Raw genomic sequence first — 22,215 nt, forward strand, 5'->3', positions numbered from 1 at the left:
ACTTCCCTATATGCACTTAATTATCGGCATTTCGGCCCTTGATATTGTGTTCTCCGTAACCTTGTATCATGATATTCTAGGGGTGGATATTCATTCTGGGGGTCGTTATTTACAAGATGTGAAAGTACATGACATCATTTTGTGGGAATTGTACTTGCTTATTGTAGCGAATCTCTGTTTAGAACACAGTTTATATGTACATAGTGCTGTTTATAATCAATTACTCTCCAGATGAATGCTGTGTACAGCGTTTCCTAAACAGAGCGAAATCTGTATTAAATTGTTGTATGCCAGGACACTGTCTACAGAAAAACTGGCCAGCATGGATATCATCAAAACAAAACAAGAGCGCCAGAGGAGATTTTAAGACCTGCATGAGTTTACTCTCCTAATATGACTATATAACCACAACAAGAAACCCCAGGGTCTATAACAAACAGAACAGCAAAGACCTAGTAATGGTGGACTGTCCCTTTAAAAAGAGGGTTTCCCTCGCACACCAAAGGTGCAACACTTCATCATAGGGTAGCCTCCTTTCACCGCGAGGCCTAGTCACCATGTGGGCTACAACCCCCCTCTCTAAGAGGGAAGAGCTCAGGTATGTTATAGTTAAAACTAGTTACAGAGTGTGTAACTATCGTTATTGTTGCGTCCCTGGGTCAGCATAAAAACCAAGACACTGCAGGAGGGGATTTAAATCACTTGGGCCTAGTTCCATTATAATTTGCCCTTAGTAGATCAGAAGAATTCCATTGCCTCCCATTCTCAAAATATGAAGCAGGGTGGTGGCATTTTTACATAAATCTCTTGCTCTAAGATCAGTTGTACATGTGTGCTCTCACGACTATACTATTGCACTGGCCTTTACTGTCTGACTCTGCAGTTAGCAAACCTCAGCAGTTAACAGGGTCGAAGAGGCCTTTTGTTCCTCTGGGTACTACTCCAGTGGGCTGGAGCCCTTGGAGACTGTTTTTGAAAGCCCAGGGCCGCTCCAGGCGCCTCTGTCACTTTTCTAGCTCCTGAGGTTGATTGCTGCAGGGACAGGGTGGGCTTCTACAGAGAGAGTGAAAGCGAGGGGAGGGGGAAACGAGGAGAGAGAGAGGTCAGAAAAGGAGAAGAGAGAGAGGAGAGAAGGACAGAGAGAGGGATGGATGGATGAATACATGGATTGATGGATTGAACAATGAGACAAAGGGAACGTGGGAGATTTGAGCATTTTTTTGCCAGGTCTGCTTTGCGTTTGGTTTCCCAGTCCAACCCTGACAGTTAACAAACTTCGTAGCGTGTGGGTAAAGAAAGTGTGTTCCCTGAATGGGTTTGATCAAGTGACATATTCCAGGGAAGTGCTAACTGGCTACCCATAAAATGGGGCAAGCCCCTTAAAACTCCCTGCCTCATGAACACCTCCTTCAGGGTTGATTTGTTTACAATTGACACTTGGCCCTGTCGTTCTAGCTTTCCCTCATTGCAACTGGTGTCCAGATTTAAGCCTGGTCAGGTTGATGGCTGTTACTGCACTATCCTGGCCACAAAATCATAGAACAACTTCCCCTCCCCCTCAATATATGGAAAGTGTCAAACCACCCCTTATTGGGGAAACCTCTTAAAATCTTCTTATTCCATTGACCACCTCCAATGGTTGTTTTCACTCTCCTACCACTATTTTTCACAGTTCCCCTATGTACCAGGATGCAACCGAGTGAGCACTTTACAAACAGATACAATAAATGCACAAAAATCAATAAGATCAATGGTGTGTATTATTTTTCTTAAACGGACTAGTTTATGGCAAAGTACTCAATAAGTACAGTTGCCAACTTGGTCTATTGTCTCTAATCGCGCCTACTTGCAGGACAGAGCGGCGGAGGCGCTTGCTGCAAGAGTGCAGCAATTTCTGAAGTAAATGTTGAATTATCAATCCAGTGATCATGTGTTTGTCTACTTCTCCAATAAGGTAATGTAAAGTACTCAGGTATATTAGCCTCAGTCAACAATGTGGGAGCCCCTCTCTGGTTCTCAGCTTATTACAGGGATAGATGTGGTGAATGTAAAGAGGAACACTTGGTAAAAGTCTAGATGGGGGCCAGCACTGCGCCCTGAAATGCGTAATACATAGCTGTAAACACACATTACCCCCTGAAAGAGAAGCGTACACCCCACTGCAATACAATTACATTGTTTTTATTTAGCGGTGGCTATTGCTTTGGCAGTTTTTTATTTTTTTAGCTGAGAAGATAAAAGTTGTCAATATTTGTGTTCACAAAAGAATTGAATTTATTGTCGACAGAAGGATGGAAGGCTGTGTTGATCATAAAGAAAATCTAACCTAGTACTTTCCGGTTACTCGCAGATCTCAGAAGCAATTGATGAAGTCACTATAAAATATTCTTGGGCCTTATTTTGGGCACACAAGAAACTCAGGTAAAATATTTAAACATCTAAAATAGCAGGTGGTATAAAAATGTACTGCTTCCATTCAGTCATTTAGAAAGACTAACTGAACCATACAAAAAAGCCAGTAGAGCTAGGATGCAGTCATAGGTCATGCAGGGTCATCTGGTTGGCCATGCGGCATTTTAAGGGTACTTGCATGCAAGGAAACCTCCTATTTCAAGCTAACTAAAACAGAGAGCTAATATATGCACAAACAGAACAGCCACGCTATTAAAACACTACAAGGGCGAAACAAGCCAATAGGTCTGGGGCTGGCATCCAGCCTTTTGGCAATTTTTGTTTTGTTTTGTCATAATTTTGGCAAAACTTTATTGTTTGGGAAGCTGCAGAGCCTTAGTCAATGTAGAATACAACATTGGTTAAAGGCAAAACAGTGTTTCGGTCAAAAAATTCACACTTTACTATAATGCTCCCTGACACTGAAGGGAACTACATGGAGTGTGGATGCGCTCCTTCTGGAAGGGCAGCATTCTGTAACACACAATAAAGTCTGCCAATGGCTGCAGCAGGCTAGCAAATCGTCCATTGGCAACTGTGAATGACACAACCACAGACCAATGAATGAAGTCTGGATTATAGCCCCTATTGGTTACTATGGTATATACACAATTTTAGAAAAAAACTAGGGGTCTTGGCTAACACAGACCTATAAAAAGCCACTCGGTCTGGCATTAGCTGCTAGTCTCTTGCCTTTGAGAAAGAAGGCATGAAAGAGTTGGAAGGAAAGAAAGTACAAAAGAAGTCACGTACGGGCAAAGAAAGAAAGCAGGACAGATAGAAAGAAAGACAGAAGGCTAGAAAGAAAGCATGCAAGACAAAAAGGCAAGAAATAAGGGATGAAAGAATGAAAGAGAAAGAATGAAGAATGAAGAAAGAAACAATAAAAGCAGAAAAGAAAGGAAGAATTCAAGAAAGAAAGAATGAATACAAGAAAGGAAGCAAGAAAGACAGAAGTCAAAAAGCAAGCAAGAAAGAAAGAAAGTTGGCAAGAAAGAAGAAAAGAATAAAGAAAAGAAAGTAAGAAGGTAGGAAGGAGCTAAAAGGAAAGAAGGAAGGCAAGAAAAAGAAAGAAAGAAAGAAGGCAACTAAGGTGGCAATAAAGAAGGCAAGACAGGAAGAAAAAAGGCAGAAAGACAAAAGGCAAGAAAGAAGGAAAGAAAGGAAAAAGGAACAAAATAAATTGACGATAAAGAAGGAAAGAAGGAAAGGAAAAATCAGTGAAAGAAGGAAAGAAGGCACGAAATAAAGATCTGAACGATAGAACAAAAATAAGAAAAAAGCAAGGAAGAAAGAACTAAAAAGTCAAGAAAGAAAGAAAAAAAGAAAAGAGAGAAAGAAAGAAAGAAGGCATAACTTAAAAATAGAACAGTTTAAAATGGCCACAATCTGTTATGCTGTGAAATAGCAGAAGACAGATAAACAAAGGACACTCCAAAACCACTTTACAACACCATTGGGAGGAAACAGTAACTGGTAAGGCTGGAATGTGCCTTGGTTACATTAAACGCGTCCAGTTTTTACATCAGGTGCTAAACACAAAGGCAGCACTAAAGTAATTATGAAGTGAAAACAAAAACTACCTTGTGTGCGGATGTTCTCCTTATTAAAGAGAAAAATGCAATCACTGAAAGTGAAGTTAAACAGTAGCTTAAGTAAGCTTAACCATTGCTGCATGCTGTATGGTCTAGTGGGCAGAAGCAAAATGTGAATGTCAAAACAACAGACCAATGAGAGCTGGCAGAAAGCCCCCTTAAGTAAGAATATTGTACATATAGTTTTAATTAAATCAAAAGGTCTTGGCTAACACCGGACCTTAAAACGTAAGGGTATGTGTGTGGAAGCGCTCACATATTTATAGACAGTCACTGCTTAAAAATGTTGATAAGCCAATCTCCTTATGTTGTCTGTTCTGCCTTTATAGGAGAGCACAATTCTGAAAAATGTATGAGTGCACCATATTTACAAGCACGTAGTTAGTTTACATATACTATGCACAAGAGTGTCTTATACTCAGTAGTGAAAAATATAGAGTGTTCAAGTAGAATAACAATAATCATAGCAATGTGAAGACTAATATAGAAATGTTAGAATGAATATGGAAACCTCACGTTCTCATGTTAAGTGATCATGTAAGAGAAAAGTAGAGTTTTGCAAACCAGTTGAAATGTGGAGGCCTCATGGCAATTCACAGTAAATCTAAACGTGCTGCTAAAATAATGTGAGGTGGGGTTGACATTGTTCATCTAAAAGTATTATTGAACTTAGTACTGAAATATATGTTTTATAGATGTGTTGCATTATAGAAACGTGTGTTAGTTAAGAATACTGTGTAAATCAAGTTAAATGTTTTCAGAGTGCAGGGACCCGCTTCATGTAAATCAAGTAGGCCCGAACAGATAATGTTGTTTCTTTGATCTGCAATGTGCTCGTTAGAGAAGAAGTCGAGAGGCGCCAAGTACTGTGCTTTACATATGTTTTATGACCTATAGATATGGTGGAGCCTGGAATTTGAGGCCCACTGTAGGACGGCCTGTATGCAGGTGCGAGGGGTCTTAATCAGTTGAAATGAATGGGGCTTTGTTCAGTGGCGCTTGGCGCAGGCCTGTAGGAGTTTCCAGGAATTTCAGGGGGTACCAGCGCGCTGGAGAAGAAGCCTGGGAACCAAGGTCAACTTTAACGAGGGTCTTGAAGAGTACCATCATGGAGTCTGCCGCCAAATTCGATACCACGTGAGGGGCGTCCCGAGGGGCGTTTCTATTGGAAATGTGATTTTGTATTAGGGAAAGCGACCCGGGAGGAGAGGAGAGCAGATGATTTTGGAAGCCTAAGAGAGCGGTGGGGTAGGCAGATAGGCTGATCACAAGAGACCTATTTACAGAAGAGACAAAGAGAAGTGCGTGATCTTCTTAGGAAGACACCACGGCTGACACCTTTTGGGGTAAAGATCTTGTTAAGTAGGGATGTCACTTAGTCTAGTGCAGGGACAGACTAACCAGAATTTTCTTTTCTGTAATGACTCTTAAGTTGCAACTTGTATCCATTTTGGCAACTCTGATGATTTTCGAACTTGTACTTATTATTCTGTTTTGTAGACTCAGATTATTCAAAGAATATATGTTTATAGTGATACCAGTATACCTTTTAAACCTTATCTTGAGAAGTTTGTATCTTCAATTATCTTTGACTTTATATTAAATATTTAAACTTTATCACTGGTCAGTGGTTATTCAGAGTGGTGTAAGTTCTTAATTGACTAACCTAGTAGTAGATTATCTTTTACTCAATGACAGGTACCAACGATTCAGTCGACATGATTTGGGATCTGGTAAGGTAAATAGAGACCAGAAACCCCGCGTTAACAGTTGGTAGCAGTTTAGGATGGTTATCTTCTTGAGGAAGGTAATCTAGATTAGGTTAGTTTACCCCAAGGCCCCTAGACATCGAGAGACGAGCAGCGGAAGAATCGTGCGCCGAAGGTGCAGACGGGGTGAGAAAAGCAGCAGTATCGGAGGAGAGTGAGTATAACAAGGGTCATGCGTGAACAGATTGCGGTGTTTTGTGTTGTATTTGTAGTGTAATGTCTTGCGGAGTTGAATGCCTGTAGCGTGATTGTGAGAAGGTTGTGAGCGCGCGCAACCTGGTGAACTGGTTACCTGGTAAACGGGTAAACCGGTGAATCTTAAGTTCAGGCCAGAGCTTAAGTGGTTTTGGGTGTATCGAACATCCAGAGTAGTTGTCGACCATATTACGGAAGTCATGAGGTACCATTGACCGCCGTGGGACCGAGATAGGGGGAGTGTAAGAGTGAGCGTATGAGTAACGGACGCTGGTCGGAAGTTACTGGGTGTGAGTAACCTATGAGAGAAGGCGATTGTCTGGAAGTAAACGGAAAGACATTTCGTCAAGTTAAGGGGACAACTACAGAAAGACTGTGGGCGTACAGTCAAGAAAGGTGATCGCTTGGACAGAAGTAATCATTTTTCAGAGTATGAATGGGATGCACGCATGACCGAGGAGACGAGCTGAAAAAGGAGGGGAACTGCTTCGAAGGGGGACGAGTGACGTCAGAAAGAGCCACGCTGAGATAGGGTGGCGAGCGAAGAGCCGCGACAGGACGGTTGGTGTGACGTCGGCAAGAGCCGCGACGCGATTGGGCGGCTGGTGCGACGTCAGCGAGAAGTCGCGTTCGGATAGGCCAGTTAGCGAGAACAGCGCGGTGATTGGTAGATTGTCATCAGGAAGTAAACAAACACGGAGAAAAGAGAAATCATGAAGTGCTTTAAGTGTTTGAAAGGGATTTTTAAAAGAAAAAGAAGTGAACATTAATACGGGGAAGAGGCACCGCCGGAGGGTACACCAGCTCATTATATGGCAGCGAATGTGGGGTTGCATACGATATTATGGATTGGGGCTTGAAATAAGCTTACGGAAGGAAATGAGGAAATGCAGTTCCCAAAGTATGGGACGTTTAAGTTAGAGGTGTTACATCGGCTAAAAGCAACCATGTCCTCATTGAAACCCTCGCCTAGACCAACCCAGTTTGAGGCCCTTAATGCATGGATTAGGGCGGCGCACGATAGGAATTTGAACAGGCGGCAACAAAGATTGACTTGATCGGTAAGAGCAGTGCGAGATTCTGAATGGGACGAGGAGGCAAAGAGATGGAGGGTACAGGCTATTGAGGTGGATAAGTTGTACACAGTGAGAGAGGTGGCAGGTGAAAAGACACTCATGGAAGAAGATGAGGAGAGCGAATCGGAGGACAACGTAATAAATAGATTATTGATAGATAGACCGCCTCCGAGAGTTGGGGAGATAGAAAGTAGAGGACTCGCAAGGGAAGATGGGGCTGCCATAGAGGGGTATGTACCACTTCCTACATCGGAATGGACACCTATCAAAGGTGGGGAGACACCTCAACCTAGTACAGCACAGAGCGTAGTCGGAAGGTTTGTGGTACAGAAAACGCCAACCGCCGAGAGGGCGGAACCTTGTAGATTGCCAGATGCTCTTCAAGTACCCATTACCATAGGACCCATAGTATCGATTTACAACCCAGAGAATGGGAGAGAGGAAGAACAGATACGGTTAGATAGAGAAAGGATTGAGATGGAAAGGAGGAATAACACGACAAATGCATGGAAGCAATTGCCAGGATCGGTAACGTGGAACACCCCATTCGATACGACTGTGGGTCCCAACACAGGACAGGGAGGTCAGAGAGGACCGATGGACCTGAGGGGACCACGGCCGAAATCTTATACAGAATTAAGAGCAGATTTGAGAGAATGGGATGGGTCCACGGTAACTCCGAGTAATAGGTCAAGAACAGAACCCGAGTGGGAAAACCGAGGTAACGAGACTGTATCTCATTGTGGGGCTAGCGAGAGCAGTCAGGGGCGAGAGGGTCAAAGTCAGGAGAATAGAGGAGTTACACGTCCTACGAATGGGAGGGAACAGCAGGAGCAGAATGGTAGGAGTAGGGGGTGTGAGGAGATGTCTCGCCTCATGCAAACCGAGGGAGACCGAAGAACACAAGAGTACAGAGATAGGTTTAGGTGCACTCATCACGCACCTGGGGAAGATGTACAACACTGGCAAAGAGGGAACAGTGAAAGATCACGTCATACATCAAGTGATCAGAGGTCACAGATGAAGGGAGAAGAAAGAGGGAGTAACGGAATGCCTTACCATGCATCCCGAGAACCTAGACAGGATGGGGAATGTGGGGCTATGAGGCGCGAAGGAGTGTTTCACCATACACCCCGAGAAGATGGAAAGGCATGGGACCTAGAGAGATGGGAGCATGGGAGGACTCCCCATAACTCACCAGTGCTTAGGCGCAGGACTAGGAGCTGGGATGGGAGAGATGCGGAAGGAGCACCTAGAGCCGAAGTACTAAAAGCTGCGATAAAGGTTAAAAGGCTTGATGTCTCCAGCCTAAAATCCGATCTAGACGAGATTATAGAAGGGACGGTGCCTTTAGCAAGGATTGATTTGTACGAACAAGATGAGCTGCTGTTCATAGCGAAGGATACTACTAGAAAGGCCAGAGCAATTCATGAGAAACTGTCTAACTTGGCAGACAGGTACATGGTAGATTTGTCCAGAACAAAGACATTACAGAGTAACCATAGGTTGCAGTACTCAGACCAAGACCTAGACGAGAAGAGAACTACAGGATTGAAAACACACATAAGAGAGTTGATATCGGGAATAAGGGTGTGGAGAGATCTGGACAAATGGGAGGAGAGATGGTCCAAAAGGGGTACAGTTAGACGGAGTACAAGTGTGATGTCTCCGGAGGGAAGGGTAATGCAGATGGAGGCGTTCCCTTTGCGAGAAATATCGAACGGAAATTATGTACATGTGCCCTGGAGTAGAAGAGATTTAGCTGCATTTACCAACTCATTTCCGAAGTTAAGGGAGAATCCAGTTGAGTGGTATAAGCAGGTAGAGAGGTTTGTAAAGATCTCCAAAGTATTGTGGATTGATTTGAACACCTTGTTTGACATGGTGGTTCCAGGAGATTTGTGGGTAACCTGCAAGATTAGTGTCCAGTGGCCAAATGTAGAACCTGAGAGAAATGCTAGAACTAATGGACCGTCGGACAGTGTCATGGAGAAATATGAAAGAGTAATAGCCTGGCTAAAGGATAAAGTGCCTCACAAGATATAGATTGGGTAAAAATAGACAGAACGAGACAGGAACCCAAAGAGAAAGTTCATGAATTTTATGAAAGATTACTGAAAATATTCAAACAATATAGTGGACTCGATGTAATGGATCCCAAAGACATAGGACAGTTTGTGTCAAAGTTCGTTTTGGGGCTGAGACCAGATATTTGTTTGATGATTCAACAACATTTAATCTGTTGGCAAAACAAACCACTAGATGAGATCCTGCGATATGCAAGATACTGCAGTGACGTAATAGATTCTAAAAAGAAAAATCTAAAGGAGAAGCTGATGGTAGTGCAGATGCAGTCAGCAGGGAAGGGTGGACAACAGAAGCAGGGGATGGGACGAAAGCCAAATGGTCAGAACAAGGATAATGAAGAAGACCAGAGACCTAGAGTAGACTTTGCCACTTTAAAGAAAACGACAAAGTGCCATTTGTGTCACCAGGTGGGACATTGGCGACGCGAGTGTCCCTTTAACCCTGAAAATGGAGAGCTAGAATTAGAGGAGCAAGTTCAAGAGGTTCCAGCTCAAAAGGCAACAGTCCTAGGAAGCAAGGTGGTCAAAGGGGGGACTTTGGCTCCACGAGCTCAGTTCCCACAGCCACCGAAAATAGCGACAGGGGGAAAGGTCTTTAAACAAATGCCTCTTTTTATCGAGGAAGAAAAGTGTTATTATGTTGATCCATTGACAGGACAGCGTGTGAGTAGGGAAGAGGACTGTACCCTCGGGGCAGTCCTAGAGGTGGATCAAAGGGGGCCATTTGTTGAGGCTGAAGTGGCAGGATGCCCTACAACGTTCTTGGTGGATACTGGAGCTACTCGATCAACTTTGAGATCAGTGGTGGTTCCAGATTTACCGATGTCAGGGGAAACAATTCAAGTGGTAGGAGTTGCAAACAAAAGGATGACTAGTCCCTTGACTGAACCAGTATCTGTGAAAATAGGAAACCATATGAATGAACATCAGTTTGTAGTATGTGATTCGAGTCCTGTATGTCTGTTAGGAAGGGATTTGTTATACAAATTGAACTGCACAATATACTGCACCCCGCAAGGAGTGGAGGTACAGACTACAGACGATGACGCTACCTTCAAGGTAGCCAATTCAAAATCTTGCATAGAACTATATCCTACTCTGACTGTAGAAGATCTTCCCCAGGACCTACGAGATGCTGTGGCGTCGGGGGTATGGGATTTCACAGGCGAGGAAATAGGATTGATCAAGGGGGTAGAACCAGTGAAAATAATGGTAAAGCCAAATGCCGAGTATCCCAGAACGCCTCAATACAAATTGTCCCAGGAAACGATTGCAGGAATAAAGCCTGTGATCGAGTCAATGATTCAGCAGGGAATACTAAAAGAAATCGTGGGAAGTCCTTGTAACTCCCCGATTATGGGTTTGCAGAAACCTAGTGGGAAATTCAGAATAGTTCAGGACCTTCGAAAAATTAACAATATAGTTGTTTCATGTTGTCCAGTGGTACCGAATCCATCAGTGATACTGTTTCAGATACCATGCCAAGCAGAATGGTTCACAGTGATAGATCTTTGCCAGGCTTTCTTTTCAATCCCATTGGATGAAGAAAGCAGGTACCTTTTCGCTTTTAAAATGGAAAATCGCGTCTTAACATGGTGTTGAATCCCACAAGGATTCACAGACAGCCCATCAATCTTCAACCAGTTGTTGAAGAAGAATCTCGAAAATCTAGTACTACCGCAGAATTCGGTTCTGGTTCAGTACATAGATGACCTACTTGTTGCGTCAGAGACCGAGGAAGCTTGTAAAACAGATTCCATTGCCTTGTTGAACCATTTAGCTGAAAATGGACATAAGGTATCTCCGAGCAAGTTACAGTACTGTTTGACAGAAGTACAGTATTTGGGGCACCGGTTAGAAAAGGGAAAGCGTAAGGTGTCTCCAGATAGGATTGAGGCGATAATGAAGATGAATGCGCCTACGACACAGAGAGAAGTTAGGATGTTCCTAGGAATGGTTGGTTATTGTCGACAGTGGATAGTTAACTTTTCACTGAAAGCAAAGCCCTTACAGAAACTGACGCAACAGGAGGTGAGTGATCCAGTACCATGGGACGATGAATGCCTAGTGGCATTCCTGCAGTTGAGAGCCGACTTGTGTCGTGCTCCGGCTCTGGGGATGCCCGATTACGAGAAATCTTTTTCGCTTTACTGCTGTGAGAGAGAGGGATGTGCTTTGTCAGTCTTGGCACAGACCCATGGAAATGCCCGTAGACCAGTTGCATACTTTTCGGCTACCTTAGATCCGGTAGCCGCAGCGTTGCCCGGATGTCTCAAATCCGTTGCTGCAACGGGTGTCAGCATTGAGAGGTGTGAGAGTATTGTTATGGGACACCAGTTAGTGGTGTATGTACCACATTCCGTAGAATTGTTAATGACCAGGACCAAGACGCAGCATCTGACCAATAGCAGGCTCACGCGCTACGAGCAAGTTATCCTTGCTGCGGAGAACGTGACCCTCAAAAGATGCTCTGTTTTGAATCCTGCTACATTGATGCCACTACCTACTGTAATAGAAGGCGAAGAATGTGAAGACCACGATTGCCTTGATGTGACTGAACTATGCACGAAGCCCAGACCAGATATTGTGGATGAGCCGTTGTCTGACCCTGATGAGATTTACTTTGTCGATGGCTCATGTTTAAGAGATGATACTGGTCGGTTGAGAGCAGCTTATGCTGTTTGTACCATTACTGGAGTTGTGGAAGCCGCTTGCCTGGAAGGAGTACATTCCGCACAGGTAGCAGAAATCATTGCATTAACTCGTGCCTGTATAGCAGGTAGCGGAAGGAGAGTCACCATATACACTGACAGTCAATATGGTTTCGGTGTGGTTCACGATTTCGGGCAATTGTGGTCTCAGAGAGGTTACATGGCCTCTTCTGGTTCGCCCATTCGAAATGGAGAATTTGTGCGACTGTTGTTGGAAGCTTTACAAGGTCCAGCTGCCATTGCTATTGTAAAGTGTGTAGCTCACACTAAGAATACAGATTTTGTGTCACAAGGTAACCGTTATGCAGACGAAGTCGCCCGCTATTGTGCGGAGCAGGACTATTCCTTCACAAAGGTAGAAATAGAAGGGGCGGAAGAGAAGACAGAATTGAGCATGATGTTGGAAACAGTAGACACTTGGGAGGATTTAAGAGTGATGCAGGAGAACGCACCTGAAACAGAGAAAAAGGCATGGGAGATAGCAGGTTGTGTGAGAAGCGAGATGGATTTTTGGATTTCAGCAGATGGGAGGGCTGTGTTACCTGAGGAACTAGCGAATCCCATGGCAAGACAAATACATGGTCCAGTACACCTAGGAAGAGATGCTATGCTGAGAGTGTTTAGGCAGACTTGGTATTGCCCCAAATTTAGGATAGCGGCAGAATCAGTATGTAAGCGATGTGTTACCTGCCAACAGTTAAACATAGGGAAAAGAACACCAGTTACACTGAGTCACATTGGGAGGTCTGGGGGGCCTTTCAATAGAATGCAATTAGACTTTATTGAAATGCCAAAAATCAACCGCCTTAGGTATGTTTTGGTGGTTGTATGCATATTTTCCAGGTGGGTTGAAGCATACCCTACACGCCGGTGCGATACACTCACAGTAGCCAAACTGTTGCTCAGGGAGTTGATACCACGCTTCGGGGTGCCTGCCTCTCTGGAATCGGACAGAGGAAAACATTTTAACAGCGAAATTGTGAAGATGTTGTGCTCTGCATTAAAGATCGATCAAAAACTGCATTGTAGTTATCGACCAGAACCCTCAGGGATTGTGGAACAAGTAAATGGCACTCTGAAGAGTCGACTAGCTAAAGTCTGTTCATCCACATCTTTGAGTTGGCCAGATGCTCTTCCTTTAGTACTCATGAGCATGCGTAGCACACCTGACAGGAGGACAGGTCTCTCTCCACACGAGGTTCTGATGGGGAGGGCCATGAGACTTCCCACTGTTCCAACTGCTGCCTTATTGAACATTACAGATGATCTGATCTTGGATTACTGTAAGGGACTGTCTGACGCCATCCATTCTGTGTCCCTTCAGGTGCAGGCGGCTGAAGTTTCATCATCAAGGAACCTGTGTCATGATCTGTGCCCAGGGGACTGGGTGCTGGTCAAGAAGCACGTCCGGAAGAACTGCCTAGATGTACGTTGGCGTGGGCCCTTTCAGGTAATCCTGATCACGAATACCGCGGTGAAGTGCGGAGGGCTGCCAAATTGGATTCATGCATCCCATACTCGGAGAGTTTCAGCACCTCTAGAAGAAACAGCTCCTCTCCCAGACGAAAGTCCAGTCGTGGAAGAAGAATCCCAAGAGGGGACCAGATCAGCTGTGGGGGTGTTGGAAGGAGTTGGGAACGCATCTGATCCTGAAGAGGAAGGAAGGCAGGACGGCAGTGAGACCGAAGACGCAACTGAAGGAGAGAGCTGCAGTGAATACGACTCAGACACAGATCAGTACCAGAGTGATCAAGAACCGAGTGTGAGGACGATAAATAGGAAAACAAGGCGTGGAGCAGCCACCTGGCCGGAAAGAAGGAGGAGGCTAAGCTTAAGGTCAGCTCGGGAAGAAACGCTTGCTCCTATATCCGAAGACTCGGATCCGGAAGAAGATACCCAGGATCAAGCCCAGGAGGGTCCCAGAAGATCCAGGAGGGTGCGAGTGCCTAGCAGAAGGTACTCTACTCCTGATTGGACCTACCTCGTTGCAGATGTCCGTGGGTCACAGAACCGGGAGGGTCAGGGAAGTGAGCCTGATCAGAATTGAACCAATTATCACAGTACAATTAAGGTTCCTGCTACCAGGAGTGGAGGCCGAAAGATTGCTGACACTCAACATCACCTATCCTCCTCTCCTGAGCGGAATCAGAAAATTGATTTTAGAGACAGTTGATTTTCCGGTTTGTTGTTCACAATATCCAATATTGGAGGGAACTCTTCTTCGTTTGGAAATGCTTGAACGAGTAGTGGAAGTTCTTGGAACACTCATTGTCTTGGATTAATACCTTGTTGCGGATGTCTTCAAAGGGGCGCAGAACCGGGAAGGTGAAGAAAGTGATCTTGGTCAGAACGGACCCCTTTGTAACTGTGGATGTAGAATTGATAGTACCAGGAGTGGAGATTGAAAAGACCTTAACTCTTCACTTTGTTCGTCCACTTGTCCAGAGCGAAATAAGGAGAATAATCCTAGAGACAGTCGAATTTCCATGTTGTTGTAAGAATTGCCCAGAATTTGAGGGAATACTTCTTCGTATGGACATCTATGAAGACGTAGTGTCACTTCTTGGAACACTTATAGTTTCAGATTAATAAAAGACTTTGAAAAGAACTTTGTAAATATTGCTGCAAGATAACCTAGCGCCGAGTGGAAGAAGAAAATGGTAGGGACTTCCTTTTAGCGGACGGAGAAGGGCTAGGGTTGTCTATTTCTACAGGACTCTAATGTTGTTTGCGGAGTAAACTGTCAGCTTCCAGGTGTTCAAAAGAGAAACGCTGTTCGAAAGAGAGACTTTGTTCGGAGAGAAGGAGAAACTGGTGCTAGAAGAACACCCAAAACTACACTGTTTGAAAACATGGAGGCCGGCAACCCGAACCGCAGGGCAAAATGTATAGTTGGCACACTTTTAGGGGTAGTGATTTCTCTTATAGTTTTAGTAGTTACTGTATCATATATAGTGGGACATGAAAATGAAACAAAGACGAGATTAGAAACTAAGAAAGCATCAACACAAAAGTCTATCACTGTTAAAAGGCTTTGTTAGATGCTGAGATCAAAAGATTACATGTTGACGAATATGGAATCACATGTAGTTTGTTGTTAAGCATAATCTGTATGTAGGTCAAGTCCAATTGGAGTACTACTCCAAAGATTTTTTGAAAGAGATGCAAGCAATTCCAAATGTATATTTTGTATGTGGAAGAAATGCATATGTGAAGCTACCAGATAATTGGTACGGATCATGCTATCTAGCAATTGTCTTCCCCAAAATATATCATGTTGAGAATTTAGAAACGACAAAGAGAGGAATACCAACAGGAGGGAAGAGAGGGTTAGGTGCTGAAGAGGTAATTGGGGATGTATTTGGTGCTGCATTCCCTATCTTGGGATTGATACTGAATGACATCAAAATTAGAAGATTGGCTACAGTCGTAGATAGGTTATCTGCCAGTACTGCTAGATCATTAATGCTGGTGGAGGGTGAGATGCAATCGATAAGGGCAATGGTTCTTCAGAACCGACTTGCTCTAGATGTTCTGTTAGCCAAAGAGGGAGGAGTTTGCAAGGCTTTGAAGGTCCAGGAATGTTGCACTTACATTCCAGACAATTCAAAACCTTTAGAAAAATACATACGAAACATCACTGCAATTCACCACGAAGTTGAGGATCTGACAAAAGTGAACGTGTGGGAAAAAGTAGGTCATGGAATGGGTAAAGTTGGAGGTTGGTTTGCCAACCTAGGAAAGGGTATCATTTGGTACATACTGAAACCCATCATCATAATTGTGATTTGTGTAATCACTTTGTGGGGATTGGTGCGTTTGTATCAATGGTATAAAGCAAACAGGTTGCAGAGATCTATGAGAGAACAGGAGAGAAGGTTGACAGCGATGCAAGATACACAATATAAGAGTCTGAAGGCATTGGAGACAATGAAAGAAATGGTACTGCCATGACTTCACTTTGAAGAGTCCTACATTTTAGAGATGGTGTTTTGATGGTGATGACTCCTGAAAGTCATCAAAGGGGGGACTGAGAGAGCACAAATCTGAAAAATGTATGAGTGCACCATATTTACAAGCACATAGTTAGTTTACATATACTATGCACAAGAGTGTCTTATACTCAGTAGTGAAAAATATAGAGTGTTCAAGTAGAATAACAATAATCATAGCAATGTGAAGACTAATATAGAAATGTTAGAATGAATATGGAAACCTCACGTTCTCATGTTAAGTGATCATGTAAGAGAAAAGTAGAGTCTTGCAAACCAGTTGAAATGTGTAGGCCTCATGGCAATTCACAGTAAATCTAAACGTGGTGCTAAAATAATGTGAGGTGGGGTTGACATTGTTCATCTAAAAGTATTATTGAACTTAGTACTGAAATATATGTTTTATAGATGTGTTGCATTATAGAAACGTGTGTTAGTTAAGAATACTGTTTAAATCAAGTTAAATGTTTTCAGAGTGCAGGGACCCGCTTCATGTAAATCAAGTAGGCCCGAACAGATAATGTTGTTTCTTTGATCTGCAATGTGCTCGTTAGAGAAGAAGTCGAGAGGCGCCAAGTACTGTGCTTTACATATGTTTTATGACCTATAGATATGGTGGAGCCTGGAATTTGAGGCCCACTGTAGGACGGCCTGTATGCAGGTGCGAGGGGTCTTAATCAGTTGAAATGAATGGGGCTTTGTTCAGTGGCGCTTGGCGCAGGCCTGTAGGAGTTTCCAGGAATTTCAGGGGGTACCAGTGCGCTGGAGAAGAAGCCTGGGAACCAAGGTCAACTTTAACGAGGGTCTTGAAGAGTACCATCATGGAGTCTGCCGCCAAATTCGATACCACGTGAGGGGCGTCCCGAGGGGCGTTTCTATTGGAAATGTGATTTTGTATTAGGGAAAGCGACCCGGGAGGAGAGGAGAGCAGATGATTTTGGAAGCCTAAGAGAGCGGTGGGGTAGGCAGATAGGCTGATCACAAGAGACCTATTTACAGAAGAGACAAAGAGAAGTGCGTGATCTTCTTAGGAAGACACCACGGCTGACACCTTTTGGGGTAAAGATCTTGTTAAGTAGGGATGTCACTTAGTCTAGTGCAGGGACAGACTAACCAGAATTTTCTTTTCTGTAATGACTCTTAAGTTGCAACTTGTATCCATTTTGGCAACTCTGATGATTTTCGAACTTGTACTTATTATTCTGTTTTGTAGACTCAGATTATTCAAAGAATATATGTTTATAGTGATACCAGTATACCTTTTAAACCTTATCTTGAGAAGTTTGTATCTTCAATTATCTTTGACTTTATATTAAATCTTTAAACTTTATCACTGGTCAGTGGTTATTCAGAGTGGTGTAAGTTCTTAATTGACTAACCTAGTAGTAGATTATCTTTTACTCAATGACAGGTACCAACGATTCAGTCGACATGATTTGGGATCTGGTAAGGTAAATAGAGACCAGAAACCCCGCGTTAACAGTCTTTGAGCTTATATAAAATGGCAGTATTATATTCTGCCCCCCTTGAAATGTCAGGAACTTCTTCAGTCTTCGGCACTCTTTAAGAGTTATTTGTATTCCAGATGGCCCACATAACATAGTTACTGTGGCCATCAGGACTATCGGTATTGCAGAAAGAGTGAACGCCCTTAAGGTACCTCCTGGGCACTCTAGCTGCACAAATAAAATCCAGACAGGAATGAGCAATATCCAAGAGAGTTTGAAATTTTATATCCAGTTCTTGTGTATCTGGACCCTAAAGATACTGTAGCAGCAGGTAATGGTATTTTCTGAAGCAGATTAGCTAGAGCCATTAACAGGCCACTCATAATGATTGTCTCACAGACTTAAAGCGCTGCTGCTGCCTGGCCACGCCCACCCCGAGACACACCCATAAAACCTCACCCTTCGCGACGCTGGGTAAAATGCTCACTCTCTACTCCTGAGGCGGAAAGCCGGGAGGTGAGAGACACGTAGAGAATTAGTGCAGAGAGCTAAAACTTCGATTTTAAGACTTTTAAGCTTGTATTTCTATGTGTATTGTGGATAAACTGCTGCTATTTTATAATTACCTATTTTAAACTGCTGAATGTGAGAAACTGTCGAGTGCAGACTTTGGCTCACATTATCTTTTAAATTCACTTACTGGCAAAGCGCTTGATTTCCGCTTCCTCTAAACCCCTGCTGGACCCCCCGCAGCCGATCTGAGCGCTGCTAGGGGGCAGGAAAAACAAGGAAACAGCCGCCATCGTTGGGGAGGTGGGAGGGGAGCGCTGCTGCTGCCTGGCCACGCCCACCCCGAGACACACCTCCAATAAATGTCTGACGGTCACAGGAGGCGCAGCGGACGGGCGCAGCGGGCGCGCCGGAAGCGCGCCAAAGGCGCGCCAAAGGCAAGCCCGTCTGTGCCCGTCCGTGACCGCCCGGGAGCAGGGGCAGGCCCCCTGCTGGTTCCAACCTCCGTAAAAGGTACAGCGCCTCGGAAATACGGAAACTTTGTCCCCCCCTAGACAATCCCTGCCGACACAGCATTAATGTAAATAATCTAGAGAAAAAATGCGCCCATTGTGCTTTCTCCGTAAACAGAAACCTGGGATCAAGGCAAAAAGGGAAGATATTGAACCTGGCTCTACTAAACTGCCGCTCCCTAGGAAAACACAAGATGGAGGTACATGACTACCTTACAGATGGCCGAACCGACGCCCTCTTTCTTACGGAAACGTGGCTTAACGCCACTTCGGCACCTGACATTTTGATGGCCCTCCCACCAGGATATGACATCAAAAGAATAGACAGACCAAAGGGGAAAGGGGGTGGGATCGCCATTATTCATAAACAGGACTTGACCTGTACGTTAGAGGGAAGGGATATTGACAAAAGCGAAACTGATTTTTTTTCCATCTCAGTTCACCAGGGATATTGCATCAGGGGATATCTTATATATCGCCCACCTGGCCCCGCAGCCACTTTTTCCACTCAATTGGTGGAAACCCTTACGCTCTCTGCTCTTGAACATGAAAGACTTCTCCTGCTAGGGGATTTAAACTATCATTTTGATGACCTCAAGAATAACGAGGCTCAGGAAATTAAACAGGAGTTAGCTGGCATCCAGATGCTACTCAAATCAGAACAACCCACTCACTGTCAGGGACATCTCCTAGACCCCATCTTTGCCAGCTGGGATGCCCTAACCTTAGACCCTCCCACCCCAGTCATATGGTCCGACCACCACCTAGTAACGTTCAGGGTATCGGTACCAGATGATGGACTACACAAGGAACCCGCCCACTTCAACAAACGCAGGAAATGAAATAAGTTCTCCACTGAGGCCTTCAATAGAATTATAACACTTGAGGCCCCCCCCTGGAGACAAAGATTTAGAATCTGCCTGCTTAAATCTTAATAAAATGATAGTGAAGGCGCTGGACCACACAGCACCATGGACGGATAAGGCCCCGGTTAGACGTACCAAATCCGCCCCTTGGTTCAACGGTGAACTCCGGGACCAAAAAGCAAAATGCAAAAACTACGAGAGGATATGGCGGTCACATTACCATGAGGAAGACAGAATAGAGTATAAGAACAGGCTCAAAATATACCACGCACTCATTCGTAAAACTAAGAAGTCCTACCTCTGCAACAGAATTAAAGACGCTGACAATTCCATGAAGGAAATGTTTTTAATTTACAGGGACCTTTCCGACCTTACCTCACTAACCACACCCATGACGGGATCAGTCAAAACATGCGACTTAATAGCAGAGTTTTTTGCTAACAAAGTGGACAAAATCTATGCTAGCTTCCCAGACAAAGCCAGAACAGGCAGGGAACAGGAAGACAACTATTTGCATATACAGGAGGATAAATGCCTCTCAGCATTTATTGTCCCGCCTAAAGAAATCCTTCTCAACATAGCTAACAGTATCAAATCTGGCTCACCTAGTGATCCAGCAACCCCTAAAAGACTCTACGGTAGCATCATCACCCTGGAACCCCATATCAGACACCTCCTGGCTCTCTCTTTCAATACAGGACAAGTCCCTACTACATGGAAAAAAGCGACTGTCCTTCCCCTGAGGAAAAAAACCAATATTAGCATTGACAAACTGGATAACCTCAGACCCATCTCTCTCCTGCCCTACTTCGCTAAAATTGCGTAGAAAGCTGTAAATACACAGCTTTCAGCATTTGCAGAAGCAAGTGGACTCCTTCATCCCTCTCAGTCGGGTTTTCGAGCCCATCACTCGACCGAGTCAGCCCTGTTATCTTCAACAGAAGCCCTACGAGGATATGCTGACAAAGGCCAGACGGCGGCACTAATTCTCCTGGACCTGAGTGCCGCTTTCGACACTGTAGCCCATCACACCCTGCTACAGTGCCTGAAAAAGGGCAGAGTGAGAGGGAAAGCTTGGGAATGGATGAAATCCTTCCTAACAGACGAACCTTCCAGGTCGCCCAGGGACAGTTCAAGTCTAAGGAAATACAACTTAATCAGGGAGTACCACAGGGCTCCAGCCTCAGCCCCACCCTCTTCAATCTATATGTAGCCCCCGTAGGAGGAATTACAGAAACGTTTGGGGTTGAAATAGTGTCGTATGCGGACGACACGCAACTGACTGTAACCCTTACACAACCTGAGAAGCAAAGTGCCTCCAACTTTGCAGCCTGCATGCAGAAGGTGGCACTCTGGATGGCAGACAATTGCCTACGATTGAATGGCAATAAAACGGAGGTACTAATCATAGGCAAAGCTCCATCAGTATGGACTTCAGCGTGGTGGCCGGAAGAGCTGGGAGATTTACCCACACCTACCCACTTAGTAAAGAACTTAGGGATCTGGATAGATAGAAACCTCACGCTCGACCACCAGACAAAACAAGTAGCAGGAACCTGTTTCGGGACACTACGAGTCCTCAGGAAAACGCTCGACCTCATGCCGGTATCAGTGCGCCAAACCATAGTACAAAGCCTAATAACATCTAGGCTGGACTACGGGAACGTCCTGCACCTTGGAGCCAACGAAAAAAGTCTTTCCAGACTCCAACGGATACAGAACGCAGCGGCCCGTCTGATCCTAAAATTACCCAGGAGAGCCTCATCAAAAAAAGCCCTGAAAGCCCTCCACTGGCTCCCGATCAGGGAACGGGTGACTTTTAAGGCCTTATGCACAGGCCATCGCATCCTGCATGACAAAGGTCCGAAATACCTTCACGGTTTATTGCAATGGTATGAACCTACCCGACATCTGAGATCACGTGGGACAGGACAGGTACATGTCCCGAGGGTCCAGACAGCCAAAATGGGGGGGAAATCCTTCAGAGTCCAAACGGCCAAGAAATGGAATCAACTCCCAGTGGAACTGCGAACTGAACCATCTGAGTCTAAATTCAGAAAAGACTTGAAAACTCTACTCTTCCCCAAAAACTAAAATCGTAGGAAGCATCAGCACTGAACATCATCATTAGCATTTACAGCGCGGGGACACACTTGCTAGTGTAACCAGGCGCTCTACAAAATACTAATAAATAAATAAATAAATAAACTGGTGAAAGAAAAACACCTTTCCTCTTGTGTTTTGGTATGTTTGCATGGTTCAAATATTTTCTTGGAAGATTATTTCAGGAAATGACAGACTAAAGTTTATTTTTAATTTCTTGCTAGCCACCAATGTGGATAAAACAAGACGAGAACACCATGCTTGCAACAGCATGCATGGTACGATTACAAAGCTCTGGAAGTAGTATTTGCAATTCAGCAGCAACTGGGTAGCTTATTGTAATTTGCTGCTGTGAGTCCCTCCTCCAGGAATGGCACAGCAATAGTCTCTCATTGCTGGTGCTCAAGCAGCTCAATGCCAGACCCAGAAATGAAAGGCTGAGGATCCATAGTATTCACTGCAAACATTTGGTTTCTTGTGTGATTTAATGTTTATCATGATTGTACCTAATCAGTGAATTAATAGGTACAGAGGTGCCCTCTAAACAATAAAAAAATTAAATCACAGAATCCGATATTTTAGCAGTTCTGAATCTGAGCATCATCGAGAATATACTATAGCGGTGGCATAACAGATATCAGAATTTTTGTATCTCTAGGAGACAAAAAGGTTTTTTAAATTAAAGAAAAAATGATCGTAAAACCTGCAGCTTGTTAAACTTACATTGTTAAGGGAATCTACAGGCAGTTGTCAGCCTCAATACCAAAACGACAGCTTTTATGACGTGCAAACCTTTGATCAAAGCACAGATTAAACAAGAACAGATTTACTGCTGACATCCTCTGTGGAGAAAATTATTTGCAGAAAGCTTGACTTATCCAGTTCATTCCTCTACTAAGC

At 44.2% G+C, this 22,215-nt stretch overlaps 1 protein-coding gene across 1 annotated transcript in view; it reads right to left on the reverse strand.

Annotated features, from left to right (window-relative positions):
• The window catches only part of FNDC1 (fibronectin type III domain containing 1), a 1,317,427-nt gene that overhangs the window by 114,022 nt on the left and 1,181,190 nt on the right, over positions 1-22,215 (reverse strand). The gene's annotated exons all lie outside the window — the stretch shown is intronic.

Source organism: Lissotriton helveticus, chromosome 6 (assembly GCF_964261635.1).
Source record: "Lissotriton helveticus chromosome 6, aLisHel1.1, whole genome shotgun sequence".
Taxonomy (NCBI): Eukaryota; Metazoa; Chordata; class Amphibia; order Caudata; family Salamandridae; genus Lissotriton; species Lissotriton helveticus.